The 18,040-nt window shown below is 37.1% G+C and overlaps 1 protein-coding gene and 1 long non-coding RNA gene across 5 annotated transcripts in view; one reads left to right on the forward strand and one right to left on the reverse strand.

Annotated features, from left to right (window-relative positions):
• plppr1 (phospholipid phosphatase related 1) overlaps positions 1 to 18,040 on the reverse strand; it is a 373,756-nt gene that overhangs the window by 69,789 nt on the left and 285,927 nt on the right. The gene's annotated exons all lie outside the window — the stretch shown is intronic.
• Positions 1,977 to 4,974, forward strand: LOC147834975 (uncharacterized). Its single transcript, XR_015500703.1, has 7 exons — positions 1,977 to 2,082; positions 2,232 to 2,312; positions 3,057 to 3,140; positions 3,260 to 3,314; positions 3,414 to 3,489; positions 3,564 to 3,740; positions 4,077 to 4,974. It is a non-coding gene; the product is annotated as an uncharacterized LOC147834975 (long non-coding RNA).

Consider the following 18,040-nt stretch of genomic DNA (forward strand, 5'->3'; position numbering starts at 1 on the left):
AATCACTGTGAAGACTTTAAAACTTAGGATGTTTGACCCAGTATGTGTGTCAAAAAGCGGACGAGTCTAAAGCAATGACTGTACAACCGAAATGTTGCCAGACGTCTGATTTGGAGAGGATGGACCATCCTCTATTTCAACTCCACTCATCTTGGTCTGCTAACATTACTGCTGCTGCAATCTGAACTCACGTGCGACAGCAGGTGGAACGTAGCTCACGTGCAAACAGCTCAACTAATAAGAGAAAACGGACGTCATATCGTAATCAAATCGTCATAACGCCACGATGCATATTGTGACATTTTTGCATCGCAATAAATCGTACAACGATAAATCGTTACACCACTAGTGGCTGGTGATCAAAAAAAGTTAACGTCAAGCCCTGAAGGCGACTAAACAATACGTGTGGACTCTAGGGAGGCAATTACACTTAAAGGGTCTGGCACCTATAGCATTAAAAATACATTGACCAATATTGATTTGAATTTCTAATTGCCAGATATTGATTTGTTCTGTCAAGTCTTAGACTGTAGACCTACTTGGAGAGAACTGCTGTGCATTTACACAGGTTGAAGAAAACCTCTGGTAGCCAGTGAAAGAAATTTGGAAAGTACATAGAATCCCATGTTGAGGATTAGGATCGAGCCTTGAAATGTTTTATTTCTGTTATATTTAATTGAGTAAGAGCTGCCGCCACTAAAGGTGCACATTTTGCATTGTGTAAAGAAAAAGGAGAGCACTGAAGCACCTTGGAAATTGCAAATGCCAACAATTATGGATTGAAGCAGAATCATTACACATGTTGGAAAGATTGCATGTAATTGTATTTGGATGTGCTAGATCAGGGGTGTCCAAAATCAATCCTGGAGGGCCATTGTCCTGCATAGTTTGGCTCCAACTTTGCTCAACACACTTGCCTGGAATTTTTAGTCTACCTAGAAACAGCTTGATTAGCTGGTTCAGGTGTGTTTAATTGGGGTTGGAACTAAAATATACAGGACACTGGCCTTCCAGGACTGAGTTTGGACACCCCTGTGCTAGACTATACTTTGGGATATTGCAATTCTTTGTAGCCAATGCACAATAAAAACCTTTATGTACATAAAAACAGTATGTTGAATATAATAATATGGTCGATTTGATTATTTATATGGGGCGGCACGGTGGCTAGCACTGTAGTCTCACAGCAGAAAGCTTGTTGGTTTGAGTCCTGGCTGGGCCAGTTGGTATTTCTGTGTGGAGTTTGTTCTGTGTGATGCTCTTCCTGTGTTGTCGTGGGTTTGCTCCATGTGCTCCACTATATGCACTACAAGTGAAATGAATAAACTAAACTGGCCATACACTCTCAGAAAAAAGGTACAATGAGGGTACAATTTTGTTCCTAGAGGGAACAAAATATAAAATTGTACCTTTAAAGGTCCCATATTGGTCCTTAGGGTACAATTTTGTACCCAAATGGGCTATAAAGGTACAAATGTCCAGATTTAGGTTTGAAAGGTACATTTTTGTACCTTTTATAGCACATTTGGATACAAAATTGTACCGTAAAGGACCAATTTGGCACCTTTAAAGGTACAATTATATATTTTGTTTCCCTATAGGAACAAAATTGTACCCTCAGCTCATGATAAGATCAAGACACTATATAACACTAATTTAAATGTATTAATACTAAACATTAATACTAAAATACATAATTTAAAAATATAATAAATAAATAAATTGATTAAATTAAATATTTTAATAATTAATTTTTTTTCATGTATTTAAATTACATTTTTTCTCAAAAATGTTAATAATTTAATTTATAATTAAATGTAATTTTAATCATTAAAAACGTAAATACTGGTCTTTGCTTACTGTTTAAGTCCCTATTGTATATTTGGGATGTAGAATAAGAACCATGCAGAGTGACAGCATCTTCATACAGGTGGTGATGTTGCTGTCTCTTTAAGAATTTGGCTTGTTGAGACGTTATAGTAGTGTTTGTTACTGAGGCGGTCGGTCGAGTATGCTGGCTGTTTACACAGAACTTCGCACGCTTTTCAAAGAAAAGTCTATTTTGGAGTCCACACTTTTCAGGTAAGAATGTATTAAATATATATTTTCAGTCTCATTTTTACATGTGAAGCTGTGTTCTGTTGATTTTGTCTGACTCTCTGGTCTCGGCTTTCCCCCGCTTTGTGCTCCGGGCTGGCTGGTGTAACGTTACGTTGGCCTGCATGATGGAGTTTGCTAAGATGTCTGCAGCTTATTAAAGAAGTTAATACAATGTGATATCGAAGTCACCGAGGGACATAACGTTATAGAAGGTAAGTACTATATGCTGTTAATTTTCTCGGTGTAAAAGTTCCCTTTATCGCCTACGTTACGTATTCGCGCCTTATATGTTACGTTACGTTAACTTACTGCTTTATTAATAAGTGTTGCCACGGCGGAATATAATCGCAACCCAGAGAGCAAAATACACTCGGGCCAGTTGCGGCTAGATTCTCGCCTGCCCGAGTCCGTCTGCTGTATCGTTACTCGGGTCAGATGCGGCGGCAGAAGCGAGCCGACGCTGCCGTAACCGTGCACCGGAATCGGGCCGTGAGTAATGTGCGGTGTGGCCCGGAGCTCGCGCGACTAAAGTCTTCATATACCTTGATATAAAACCTTTTGTTATTAATACTGGAATTTGTAATTATCGATAATGTTTTATATTTTGAGGCCATTTTCTAGCCACGGTTGACCGCGGAAATGTAATTTTAGACGGTTATATAAGTTACACCGCCATTTTGTAAAGAAAAATCACAATTTTGTCACCGGCAAAGCGACTGATTATGTAAACGTGGCTAGTTACAAACGTGGCGTGTGTATGCTTGTACATATCTTCGTTTCAGTGTCTAAGTTACATTAATGTTGAGGAGTGTCCACAAACTCTCATGTCCAGAATTGTTGGTGCTTTACTATCGTTTAACGTTATACTTATATATAAATAAAATACTATAAATAAATAGTTATTGCTTTATCTTATTGCTTTCCTGAAGTTTATGAAGTTTCCAATTGTATTTCAGGACAAGATTGAACAACAGAATGCAGCCTAACAGCATCAGACCAATGAAGGCATGTCATATGAAAGCATGGCTCAGTTACAAGATGTAAGTTTGTCTCATTATCTATACCATGGTTTAATGGCTTACATACTATTTTAAATTTGTAGGTTTTTACTTACAAACAACAATAAATGTACACCCACGTGTTTAAAATTATTTTCTAGGTTTTCATCGAAAGATGAGAGATCAACTGAAGAATGCTATGGACCTGACTTTAAGGTACTCTTTCTAAACTTTCTCCACTTGATTAATATTATTAAATTCTAGCTTTGTATGGATTCCTTCATATTTGTTTGTATGCCACATCTTATGTTCCAGGAATTGATTTTACAGCAGCACTTCTCATGTTGCCAGCCTTGTTAAGCGAGACACTTCAACATTTCGTTGTGCTCCGGTGCGTATGTTGTTTTCTGTTTAGTATATGCTGTGATAAATGCATTTTATAATGCTTGATATTCTTTATATTAGGATGACGCAGTGGGTAGTGCTGTCACCTTACAGCAAGAAGGTCGCTGGTTCGAGCCTCGGCTGGATCAGTTGGCATTTGTGTGAGGAGTTTGCATATTCTTCCAGTGTTCGTGAAGGTTTCCTCCAAGTGCTCTGGTTTCCCCACAAGTCCAAAGACATGCGCTATAGCTGAATTTGGTAAGCTTATTTGTCTGTAGTGTATAAATGTGTGTGTGAATAAGTGTGTCTGGATGTTTCTTAATACTGGGTTGCAGCTGGAAGGGCATCTGCTGCATAAAACATGCTGGATAAGTTGGTGGTTCATTCCACTGTGGCGACCCCAGATTTATAAAGGGACTAAGCCAAAAAGAAATTGAATGAATGAATGAAATTTATATTAGTCTTTTAATCTGTGATACTTTTTTTTTTTAAATCGGTGAATATTAATTATTTTACTTTCTATGCATGTTAATTTTCTCTTCATCAGTGATAGAGTGACTGATATTAATGTAATTATTGCTTTGTCATTTACAGTGAACCATCTTCACCACATCCAACAGTTCAAGTACAGGAGGAGGCCACCGACTGGACAACTGTGTTAACAAGACGAGTCACGGCAGTCTTCAGAGTTGATGGGATTAAGATTGGCCGGGCTAATGATGTGGACGAATATGCATTTTTGACATATCCATCTTATTAGAAGATCACCTTGATGTTTCTGCAGTGGAATGTTTTGAATGAACGGTGGACGGTGACAAGCCTCGATCTACTCCAGTTACCAAAGTGATCTACCTTGTTTTTTGTTTCTCTACATGATCTTGGTATAATCACAATCAAGTTAATCCAGCACACTGCTATCATTCATGCATAAAGCAAATTTTTAAATAACTTGTGGTCCTAATGACTATCAAAGAACATTTTCCAGATATGAATGCTTTACATGTCATGTTTATCAAAAGCATAAACACATATTGTGTTACAACAAATTACAACTCCACTTGAGGATGATGAGGAGTAATCTACTGATGTTGAGGAAGAGGCTACTGATGTATTTGGTTTTCTGCACTGTTGAAGCAATTTATAGAGAAACATTGCCTTCATTCTGAAATTCAGAGAAAATTTTGATGACAAATTATTTATTATGACTGAGTATTCTGACTAAAGACAAATACTTTGGACTTTATAAAGTGAAGTACTTGATGTAGCCTGTGTAATGTGTTTATAAATCTTAAACAGTATTCTTGTGGTCTTTGTATTAAGGGTAGATTATATACTGTACAGTGAGTGAACAATTTTTATTTGTTTTCTAAATTGTTCTTTTTACTGTTTTACATGTCTGCTTTATATTTACTGTGTAATTTTATTTCTTGACACATTCAGTTGTGAGTTGTTATGAAATATTTCTACATTAATAAATAAAAATGGACATCTGCTAACCAAAATATTTTATTTATTTATTTGCATGCAGTCACCAAAGGATCAAAATGCCTGGGTCAGTACCCTGAAAATGCTATATAATATAAAAAGGTACATTTTTGTACCTTCGGTGGGGGTACAAAATTGTCCCTTAAAGGGTACAAATGTAGAAGGTACAATTTTGTACCTTTAAATAGAGGTACAAATTTGTACCCTTAAGGGTACCACCCCAGTGACGGGCCATTTGTACCCTAAAAGGTACAATTTTGTACCTTTTTTTCTGAGAGTGTAGTGTACGAGTGTTTCCCAATACTGGGTTGTGGCTGGAAGGTCATCCGCTACGTAAAACATATGCCGGAATAGTTGGCGATGGTCATATATGGCTATTTGAGATACAATAAACAAAACTTTTCTGTCCAATATTTTAGAATAAAGTATTACACAAACTGGAAAAAAAAATGCAGGGTACTAGTCGCTGTATTTAGATTTTATTTCAACAAAAATGACTACACTAAAGCCCAATCACAATTTTATTTTTGTACCCCTACCCCTTCCCATTGGCCTTTAAATGGTCACAAAACACCAAAACACATTTTTTGAGCTGTTGACAGTCGTATATGTGTCCCGCACGCCTAAAAACACTATTAGGACATATTAATTTGACTAAAATGTCAGTGCGTGCCAAAATGAAAACTCCCATATTTATTCCAACCCTTCCCTTTTTCCCTCCCCCGACACTCCCACCTAAACAGAGCTAGACACACCCAGTTTCCTGCCTTTTTCCAAACTAGAGGTGTGAAAACACCCTGCTGAAACAGGGGGGTTTCATGGCCATTCAAACCATTTTAGAACTGTTTGTAGGAGACCTCCAAAACAACATTTAGATCTTTAAATTAGCAGAGTAGAAGCACTTTTTCTATTCAGCTAAACTTTGTGAACAAAAAGATCCAATAATCAATAGCGCAGTGATGTATGAAGCACAGCTCACCCAGTAGTTATCTAGTTAAACAAGCTGCATTCTGCAGGCCAATGCACTTAATTCAAGCATCCAACATAAATATGTAGCAACATCTGCAGGGCAAAAGCCTTTGACTGAATGATTACTTTGCAGTTGTGTACACAATTTGAGAGATGAAAACTAATCAGCAAACCTTGAAAAAAACACACACTCGATGTGCTGTATGTAGCAAATGCACATCTTTCTCTTGGGCTGTCCTTCAACTTCATTACACAAAGCCTTATTTTAAATGTACAGTGAAAGAAATAGCACAGATTTTTGGCATTCTAGAAAGAAACATGAGTCGAACTGTGCTGAACTCATTTCAGTGCTGCTGTATGGTAATGTTTGTGGATTTTAGGGCATTGCTATAGTAGCTTGTTACTTACTGGCCCAAGTCAAAAGACTCCACAAACAAGTACTGTATCTAGGATATTCTGGGTTCAATTCCTTTGGTACTTCCTTGATTTAGTTTATGTCTTTACGTCTATAATTCCAACTGTTAATATCATTTAAATAAGAATTTACATCCTTTAAGCAACCCACAGAATCTGAGGTAGAACCATTTAAATTGGTCTGTCAATTCAAGGAACAGTTCTGAACAGAGTTGGTTCTTACTAGTAGCACAGATCACTTTCAATGAAGAATTACTAGTAATTATTTTTCATCTCCAGAGTCTATTACATGCATACCACAAGGGTCTATTTTGGGTCCATTTCTGTTTTCTTTACAAATGCTGCCTGTGGGAATTAGTTTAAATAACAACAACCACCAAGCATTTACAATTTCAATACAGAGGACACCTAAAGGGATAGTTCTCTTAAAAACCTTTACTTGTTCCAAACTTGGAGTCCCTTCTTCGTACCTCGCCTAAATGATCTGAGATGATTTGCAGATCCTGGATCTTTTAATCTTGAGAACTGATCTCTGGCTAATTTGGTTCTTCAAACAAGTTTGCGAATCAGATTAAAATGTCTGGATGAACTGATCTGAGATCCATGCGTGTGTTGGGGAGGACTAATCTATCGATCCTCGAAATCATGATCAGCAATGCAACGATTGGCTGACAGCAGCGTAATGACATCATCTGATTAATATTCAAGTATCCATGTGAGCAAAATTACACCAAATTCGTAGTAAACGGTTTGTTAAATATGAAACGCAATAACTTTCCACCTTTGTTGTGGGCTGCAGGCTTTACACTTTTATGTGTCAAAAGTATTTAGCAATTTATTTAATTTTAAATTTAGAGTAAATTGTCTTTATTATAGTAGCCTAGGCCTATTCAAGTTTCTTAATCGGTGTAAGGAATTTAAAATAATTTTGCATCAAAAAGAAAATTGGTAAATGGTGTCTACAATAGAGGCGTCAAAATTAATTGTTTCTTCGGTGCACCGCGATGCAGGCCCGGACCATTCGTTATCGGTTCAGTAATAATCATAACCGGTTATCATGTACTGACGTCTATTATCTCATATGCTCTATGTCCCCGTAGCTTACTATAGCGAAGGAGGCGAGCGAGAGTATTTACAACGCTCCAACTAAGAAACTTAGAAACTGTGCACAATTTGACAGCGTGTGTGTCTGCTGGACAGTCTTTCACTGATACTTGCAGAAGAAGCCCCTATTTCTGTGCCGCATAAGTTGTGTGTCGCTTGTTTGGTACGGTCTATGTTTGTGTGTTTGTGTATGTATTAACGAGAGAGAGCTTGATGCTGTGTGTCGCTTACTTGGTGCTGTGTGTCTGTGTGTGTGTCTGTGTGTGTGTCTGTGTGTGTGTGTGTGTGTGTGTGTGTGTGTGTGTGTGTGTGTGTGTGTGTGTGTGTGTGTGTGTGTGTGTGTTTATACACACCCCCACCCCCAAAAATCAGCATTCGGTACATTTTTTTTTTTTAGTGTTACCTTTGATTGAACTGAGCCAAACTAATCCTGTTTATATGAAATTAGCCTGCTCCCGAACAGGTTTGAGCTACCAGAATTGTTACTATAACAACAACTCTTGGATGAGATTTGAAGAACGAAACTATCTTGGATCGTGTCAAATCATCAATAAAAACCAAATCCAGCTAACCAAGTAATCCACATACAAAGAACGAACCCCAATTAAACTTTCTTTCTTCTGCTGAACAAAAAATAAGCTAATCCGGAATGAATAAGAAAATCTGGAAATTACAGAATAAAGAAACTCAAAGATTTAGAACCACTTGAAGGTAACTTTTTATTTATGGATTAACTATCCCTTTAAGGGTGTTTGCATTTGTATAACCAAGCACTGAGGAATCAAATACCACAATATACAATAGGGCTGCACAATTTTGAAATTGCAATAATTAATTTTTCTGCGATATATATAATACAATATGAAAAAAGTGTTTGATTTTGACTGTTTTGGTGAGTCTAACAGTAATTAGGTACAAAAACTGAATAATCGCAATGCAAAAAAATTTCCTTTTTCTAGTCCAAATATCTAGTAATTCTTAAACTAACTACAAATATTGTTTTGTTTTCACCTTAAGAAAAAATTAATAGTTTGTCTTTAAAATAAGCTAAATCATTAGCCAATGTGTCAAGTAAAAGGCAAGTAAAATAATAATGTTTTCACTTTGAGATGTAGCTATTTAGACTATAAATAAGACAAAAATCTAATTTTGTGGCAATTTTGTTGCATTAATCGTGTCAATTCTGTATAAATTATTACATAAAATAATAATTAATTAATTTCAAAACACTACTAGTTTAGAAAATCACATGAAAACTCTTTATATTTTAAAGTGTGATTTATTGCTGCTCAATAACCAACTAATACAGCACAAAATAATAGTAAAAACAAACAACACTCCATTTCCCTTTGGACTTAAAAAAAAGTGAAAAAAGTTTTGGGCATTTAAACATAAGTAATAATTTTACACTGAAAAATAAACAACAGAACAATGAATAAATAAAAAATAAATTAATTAATTAATAAATAACCATAAAAATTAATGAAATCAATTGAGTCGTGGTGAGCTTGCGGCGTTCTTTTAACTAGGTGCGCCTGGAAAGCTTGCGCAAACCTCCATTGGAAATTGCGTAAAAGACGCAATATATGAACGGCCATTAGTTAAAAGCCTCAGCGATAGTTAATCCAGTGTGCGTGGGTATTCGCCTCGGTGTGCAATATCGGGCCTTTAAACTAGCGCACAGTGGGCATAACTTTAAATTGCAGCATTTTTTTCCTTGCAGAAACGCAGTAGAGAAGCCTTCACGATTAGTTAACCATGATAAATTAAAGCGCGGTATAGTGAAATCGGTTAATCGTTGCATCCCTACTCCAAACATCATAATTATTTGTGCTCAAATGTGCTAACTCTCTTGAAATGCTCAGTCACAGAGTCAACATTGCGTATCTTGCGATGTGACTATTGCAGACGCACACATTGCGATATCGATGCTGAAACCATATATTGTGCAGCCCTAATATTACAATACAAATATGACATAACAAAACCAATGCTTATGTTACTATTGCTATGTGTGTGTGTTTGTGAAATGGGGGTGGGGGGTGATACTGATGTTTATGTAAGCTCAGGTTGGGTTGACCACCGCTGAGGTTTGAAAAGAGATAAAGCCCTCCTGCTGTGTCCATCCCATCCGGCACAGCATCTCTCCTACTCGCGTTTCTGAGCCTGTGATCCAAGCACTGTCCCGAGGGAATAACTGTGACATATCTCCAGCACAACAGCTCTCTGACTGCCATCAGTGTAATGTGATACCAGTCAGAAACCACTAATGGACTCGGGGTTCATGAGGCCCAGCTCAGATAAATGATGAAGGACCAACTGGTACAAAGAGACTCCGATACTAAACCTATAGAGGACTTTCTGTAGACTGACTTGAAACGGAATACTCCTCATAGGCATGAAACTCCTTACAGGAACTCAAACAGTACTGCCCAAGACATAGCCTGAAGACTCTGGGTTGGAAAAGCCTTCAGTATTGAGGTCATTATATATTATTTTGAAGTGGCCTTTAAAGGCAGATTATTTTTCCCCTTTAGAATCATGCGTGTGTCGCTCCCATAAGTGTGTCGTGTAATGCTGTGTTCACACCAGACGCAGAACGCACGGATAAATCGCACTATTCATGCGTAAATAGCCGCGTGAATATCTAAGTTTACTCGCTTCATATGCGCGACAAACCCCGCTTCATTCGTGTGTCAAATTCCCTTCAGAACAGACGCGGATTCGCGTGATGGGCAGGGCTTCTGTCTGCCCGGTGACTGTAGCTTCGTTGCTAAAATGCTAACATGGATTTTATGAAGAACATGAACAGTGTTTATGTACTTTATGAAGGCTGAAGAACAGCGTCGATACGTGTAGGGTCGTGTCTGAGTCCACTACATGCTTTCAGAGGTGCATCCAGCTCTGTGAGCTCATAAACTCCTCCAGAAACTGAACCTGGATCACGGAGGCTTTCAACGGTGCTTCTGACTGAGCCCAGCCCAGTTTGATGACTTGTTGACGGTGTCGCCTGGAGGATTTCCCCCAGGAGACTATCAACAGGTTGAATGTCCGCTGAAGTTCAGATTTTTCGAATTCGAGAGATTCGGGCTAAACGCTTGTTAAGTGCGTCAAACGCGCAAAACGCTCAATTCGCCCCACGCCATTCGCGTGTATCGCGCTATTCGCACCACACCATTCGAGAGTATCGCGCCGCAGGATGTCTATTCGCGCGTTTGCATTGACTTAACATGTAAATCACTCGCGCTTGATGCGCGTTCCGCGTCTAGTGTGAACGCAGCATAAGTCACGTGCTTCCATTGGAAATAACAAACTTACAACCTGAACTTATTGGCATTGCTTCCAAGGTGCGCACTCAGCAGCCACGCTTTAATAAAACTATAGCGCTTCATATCGAATCTTTTTTTTTTTTTAATCGATTTTGACAATGGAGTGCGTTCAATAAATACCGATACTGATTTTATCACCCAGCCCTACTTTTGCGCCACCATTGAAATTTTTTGGCTCGAGCCTTCTAGTCTCACTTCCACTAATTTTTAGATGCCAAAAACTGCTTGATATTGCAATGTTACGATTACGGCCGATCAGACACACAATTATTTTGCTTTTATTTGACAAATACCTTAGCCAACACAGCACCAACTTCTGCCCAGGAAAAGACTGGATGGTCAGTTGTAATCTGATTCCAAGGTAATTATGACACAAAGAAATGTGCTCACAGCACTGGACAGAGACATGGTCAAAACTTCTATAAGCTCCTTGCTTAAAACTGATGTTTTAAATGTAAACATTTATTCTTTCTTTATGTGTAATCAGGCGTTTTGCAACATTTCTTTTGCTCCTGTATTAATATTATGGTTTCAATACTTCTGCAATCAATGTTTAACTTTACCGCAGCTAAACAAGCTCATAGATAGTTTCAAACATCATAGATGTTTGATGTCCCTGCAAAGCTAATTTGGTGTACTAAACAATGGTTTACATTTCATCTTAATACGTGTACAACATAATAACATTAAGAAACTTGAACATTTCTGCCTAAGTCTACATCAAAATACCTATGCAAATCACTAACCTTCTGAACAAAGAACTATAAAACATGTATTAGGGAAGTTTAACTTAACATTGGTCAACTTGGCCCTGGAAGGTGGGTACAAACCATCCTTATAAAAGCTTGTTCTTAAGATCATCGCCCAGAAACAGACAAACCCCAGAACCCGAAACCCCCAGAAAACTAGAAACCTCAGGCCAGGAAAACCCCCATGTCAAAGAAGAACACCCAGACCAAAGAAAGACTTGAACCCAACACAGAGAACCCCAGAGGACTCCTTGGAGCTGACAGGGACGCAGACAAAATGGATTAATCACGCAGCTCCCCATCTCCGATACATTTCTTTATTTCTTTTCCGTCGAGAGTCTAGTTAAGTTTAGTGTGCCGCAAAACCAGTAGTCAAGCACGACTCGCCTTTTAGCCGCTTTCAAAACTTGAAACTACCGACTCCAAACCACTCCAGGTCTCGCAAAGGACAACAAACAACCAGCTAGCCACGTGCTCAACAGAGGAATTCTTCACATCACACAAGGAACGCAAGTAACAGTTCCATCTGAACTGATGTAAACTAAATGCAACCCTAAAAAGACCATAGAAGGGTTAAATTGATTATTTGTGGTTTGTGAGGTTTTCCATCATTAAATTCTCTCAAACTCTTATTTTACCTCATTTACTCTTCTCTACACTGGTATGAATGTGTGTTTGTGTTAGGTGTTTCTGTTAGATTTGTCAATACAGTGTAATTATGTATTAAGAAAGGTGCCTGTGCATATTTTAGAATCTAATGTCTTAAACTTCGATCTTGCTACCCTGCTTAATATAAACGGGTTTTTAATTTGATAGCGATAGCCGTAATTAAAGTAAACTGTCCGTTTAAACCAGAGGTTCTCAAAGTGGGGGTCGGGACCCCCCGAGAGGTCGCGGGACAATGAAGGGGGGGGTCACCTGATGATTTTCAAAAATCAATTAATTTTTATTAAACCTTAAGACTTACTGTATTTTATCAATAACCAACTGAAGAGAAAAAATAGTCATTTATAGTTACTATAAACTATATAGTTACTATAGTAGCTTATAGTTACTAGTTCTATTGGATTGCGACTTCTCGGGTAATTACATAACACCAGGTTAAACTTTCTAGCCCATTTACAGCTCTGACATACATAAAAAAAAAACCAAAGAATAGACTTGGGTCTATTGGTGTGTGTGCGTCATTGCATACAAGGTTTCTGTATTTATAACCACCACCTCAGAGAATATTGGGGGTCACGAGTCACTGGCATTATCATTTTGGGGGTCGCGGGCTGAAAAGTTTTGGAACCCCTGGTTTAAATGATCGCTGGATGACTCTGATCGGATTTAAAGAGTCGATTCTTTTGAAGCCTCGTCTAAATGAATCTTTTTCTTTCCTTTGAGCTAATTCCTACTGCAAACTGATCTTTTCTATAGAAACACTTGTTTGTAGAGCAAGTAGTTTGACCGTTTTTTGCCTTTTTATCACTGTTGCGTTGGCAGGTGTGTGTGTGTGTGTGTGTGTGTGTGTGTGTGTGTGTGTCTGTCTGTCTGTCTGTCTGTCTGTCTCTCTCTCTCTCTCTCTCCCCTTTTTTTATTTGCAGGCCCCGCCCTAATTACGCAGACAACATGCCCTGGCATTGGCTGGGGTGACCCAGGGCTTCCTTTAAAAAAAGGAAAACGAGCGCACCTCCGCATTTCAGATTAAGGTCAATGCTGCAGAAAACTTGAATTTTAACAGGTAAAGTCTATCAATCAACATTCTCACATGTATTAACCAAGACCCCAAAGTAAGAGCTTTAAGCCAGTGATGGGTTAAGTATTCATCTGACCCATTTCAAACATGTCAGCAGCAGAAATGAGCAAATGAAGCACAGTCAAGCAGAGTTCAGTTTAAATGTGTTCTCTGGAACTAACACATAAACCCGAAGCGTCTCGCGTGGATAATTCTCGCTTCGAACACTTCAAGAGCTGTGCACTATATCCTCTTTCCAATTCACCAGCAATTAACAGACAGGGAAAACCCATTACTGGCATTCAAGGAAGTCAGCAGTGCTACGCAGAGTTGTTCTTTGGGGGAAACCACGATTTTCCTTTGCATTTTAGCTGCCGGATAATTAAAACCCTGACTGAGGCGTTTCCGATTAGCTGCCTTGGAGAATTAACCAAAGCTTTAACTTTTCTGAGTGAAATGGGTCACAGCGGATCACAGTATTATTCATCTTCTCGGCTCTCCGGTCAGAATTACGGCCGACTTCACTCCTGATGGATATCTGCAGCTGGCACAGGTCATAGCGCTTTCGATTAAATAGTGCTTTTACAACTAAACAATCTGATACCTGTCTATATATCATGTTGTTCAAACACTGCCAAGGACACTTTCCAAATGAAAATCTACCGATAAAGCCTTGGCAAGCATAATGACCTCTTTATGCGTTTTCAAACATTACACTCGTCTCAGTCTAACGGAGGTTAGTATACAGTATATCATAGATGGTGGCATACATTTGGTCCATTAAACTGTACATTTTACTTCCTACATCTTATGGTTTACGGAATCCCTGTTTTTTTCTATTGACAGAAGGACTGGCTTTACAACGACCTTTCAATTGTGATGACATCTTCTGCAATTTAAACTATTAAACTATATTATTAAATAGTTATTAATTGTTAATTTTGTTAAAAGTGTTTTTTTTTTTAATAAGAGGACTTTGTTGGTTGTACTGATTGGCTATACCTTTACATGGACAATTAATGAAAATTAAGGCCTGTTAAAAAGTAAGACTCAACAGCATATTTCAGTGAATTTAATACTTTTTTTATTTTAGACATTAAGGATTTTTAAAACCCGGGGGATACCCTGAAAAAACTACAACTTTTTTCCCCTTTGAACACAATATATTTTATTTTGAGAAACATTTGAAGTATTTTAGAGTAGTAAACATGTAAGGCTGATTAATGAAAATGAATCATTGACTTGTGCTGTCTCCATTAGTTCCAAAAACACAGATTTAAATGGCATCATTATTTATTTATATATATATATATATATATATATATATATATATATATATATATATATATATATATATATATATATATAATTTTTTTTTTACTTTTTTTTTTAGGACAACAGTATCTCCAGCAGAAAAAACAACAACAAAAAAAAACACTTTTAACAAAATTAACAATTAATAACTATTTAATAATATAGTTTAATTGTCTTCCTTACATCCTTACAATAACATTTGTTTGAAAAGATCTCCATGTTTTATGCATAAATTTGTTGTGCATAAACTTTGATTATTATAGCTTTTAAAACTAGCCTTTTTTTAAAAAGAAAGGTTATGCTAATAAAAATATACATGTATAGAACTAGAGTTTGCTTGTTTTGCCACATTATTTAAAATATGTGAAGAAATAACTGAAGTACATTTTTTTGAGGTAAGGAGAAAAATTCCACTTGTTATTATTGAAAATTATTAGCATTTTTCCATGTGAAAGTCTGAAATTTAATTTATAATGGTCTTAAAAAGGTCTTTAAAAGTCTTCCATTTGACCAGATGAAACTTGCAGAAACCCTGTTTTTACATAGACATATTAAAAGAATATATTTTAGAACAGTAATCACAATACCATCAAACCGTGATATTTTTATCCAAGGTTATCATACCGTCAGAATCTTATACAGGCCCATGCCTATTTGTGGCAAATGTATTGCATATTCTGCATTCAAAACTGGGACAGTAATCCGTCTCTGTTGTGATATTTGTATTGACTTGAATGCAATTTCCTCAAGAAATATACTTCTTAACATAAAAATGTCATTATCTCAGCCTGTTGGTTCGGCGTGCTCTTAACATGCCTCATAGTGCGTTTTTGCGTTGTCATGGACAGATTATTATTATTATTATTTTTTAAGCAAAAGCAGGAAAAACTCGGTTTATAAAAGTACCCATGGCCTCCCACTAAATATTACACGACCGACGGATGTCCAAAAGACATCTATTATACATCTATTATACCTACAGACGCAATATAGACATGATATGATAGACCATGAAAGAATACGGTGCTGTCAAGAGCTTAGTCAATTGAAGTGCAGAGCTGGGATAGGATGCCATCTACCAAGAAGTTCATTCAAGACATTTCGCCACTACTAAATGTTCCACAATCAGCTGTTATTTGTAGTAATTTGAAAGAACAACAACTCGGCCACAAGGGCACGGAAAAAAATCACAGAGTGGGGTCAACACATGCTGAGAGTCACAGTGTAGAGAAGTCATCAACTTTCAGAGTCAACATCTACAGACCTCCAAACTTCATGTGGTCTTCAGATTAGCTAAAGAACAGGTGTGGGGAGCTCCAGAAATGGGTTTACATGGCATGACAGCTGCATCCAAGCCTTATCATGCTTCGTTGTCTGGCAATCCAATGGATGAGTCTGGGTTTGGGAGTTACAATGACATCAGTACATGCTTGATTGAATCGTGGAAAGTTTAAAGTTGGTGGGAGTAGGGTTATGATGTGGGGTTGTTTTTCAGGAGTTGGGCTTGGCTCCTTAGTTCCAGTGAAAGTAATAAGACTGTCACGATAATCATCATATTTACCGATCATGGAATACATGGACATGATCTCAGTAAGTTTGATGATGCAATATACAACTGAAGTCAGAATTATTAGCCCCCCTATGATTTTTGTTTCTTTTTAAAAAAATTTCTCAAATGATGTTTAACAGAGCAAGGGAATTTTCCCAGTATGTTTGATAATATTTTTTCTTTTGGGCAAAGTCTTGTTTGTTTTATTTCGACTTGAATAAAAGCAGTTTTCCTTTTTTTTTTTAAACATTTTAAGGTCAAAATTATATTTTATATTATATAATTTCTGATAGTCTACAGAACAAACCATTGTTATACAATAACTTGCCTAATTACCTTAACCTGCCTAATTAACCTAGTTAAGCCTTTAAATGTCACTTTAACCAGTTAAACTCTGCTGCTGTTTCCGCCTGGATTTTCCCAACCCAAATTTAAAAGCTTCCCAAATCCACATGCAGAGGTGTAAATGCAATAATGTGGTATCATTTTAAAGAAAACCCTTTGAATTTTCACAAAACACTATTGAAAGTGTTTAAATTATCTGTATATGTTGTCTGTGTCATCATAAACACCTTAAAAAAGAGGCACTTTTTGTATTTTTTTTTTATAAACTCAGATTTGAAAGTGTACCGTTTAGGTTCTGTGTGGTCTAGCTGGCTGTAATTAATTTTAGTGGCTCCTGCACTTGTCTGTAATCATAGGAAAAAAGACAAATGTCTCCACCATAATCTATGCAAAAGTTATTGTATTCCAACTGATGAGAGGTGCTGTACAAGCCACAGGGATCGATAATTGTTTTTTTATATTTCACTATTCTTTAGTTTGATCAAACATAATTCACTGTGTTTGGACCACGTCAGACATATAAAAGGATTACTTATGCACATCACCTCAAAAACAGGGGAGAATGGCCCTGAAGCGCACAGCATAAGGTAAGAGATGACAGCTGTCTGTGCTATCTGGGGCTGCTTATTGATCATAAATGTATTGTTTTCACTTCTGTGCCAAGGAAACACGGCGATTCACTTGGCAACTGTTTGATATGTGAATATAATTCAGTAAAAAGAATGCTAGAGCCATATGAGCACCGGCAATAGCTTTCATTTGAGCTATAACTTGTACATGTGTCATATGAACAATATGAAAATGAACCAATGAAAAATACCCAGCTCGGGTATCCAAAATACTGTGTATTTAAGTGTAAATAACTTTTGTACAGTAGAATAAAAACCAATGTGATGCATATGTGCATAAAATAAAGATTTTACACTTTCAAACGACTTAAGGGGGTCTGGTGCAACGCTAGCCCTTTAAATCTTAAAGCTAAAGTCGATGACGTCACAAATCCGGCGGAGTTTAACTGGTTAAGCTTTATAGAAGTGTCTTAAAAAATATCTAGTAAAAATATTTACTTATTGTCATCATTGCAAGGATAAAATAAATCAGTCATTAGAAATGAGTTATTAAAACTATTATGTTTAGAAATATGTTGAAAAAAATCTGCTCTCTGTTAAACAGAAATTGGAGAGAAAAAAAAAACAGGTGCGCTAATAATTCTGACTTCAACTGTATATCGCCCATCATGTTAACATAAAAATCTCTGCTGAGGGAGTCAGCAAGCTCAGTGCACTCTTTTAGAAATGTTCACTGACAGCTGAAGAAAAGGCGAATTTTCACATTTTCCTGAAAACTACTGATAAGTAGGGAGAAGTTGTCCAGTTGAGCTTTGCAGTCCACTTAAAGTGACAATGCAAAAATGGAGCACATTCACAAATAATGGTCTTAAAATGACAATAATATTACTTATCGCAACTATTTTTGTGACAATGTATCATAAGTATTTATAGTACAGGTCTAGAGAGGAAACATAAGGCTTCAGCACACTAAGACATTTTGGACAACTTCAGGCTCCCAGCTTTTGGGAT

Source organism: Danio rerio, chromosome 10, assembly GCF_052040795.2.
Source record: "Danio rerio strain M-AB ecotype USA chromosome 10, GRCz13ab, whole genome shotgun sequence".
Lineage (NCBI taxonomy): Eukaryota > Metazoa > Chordata > Actinopteri > Cypriniformes > Danionidae > Danio > Danio rerio.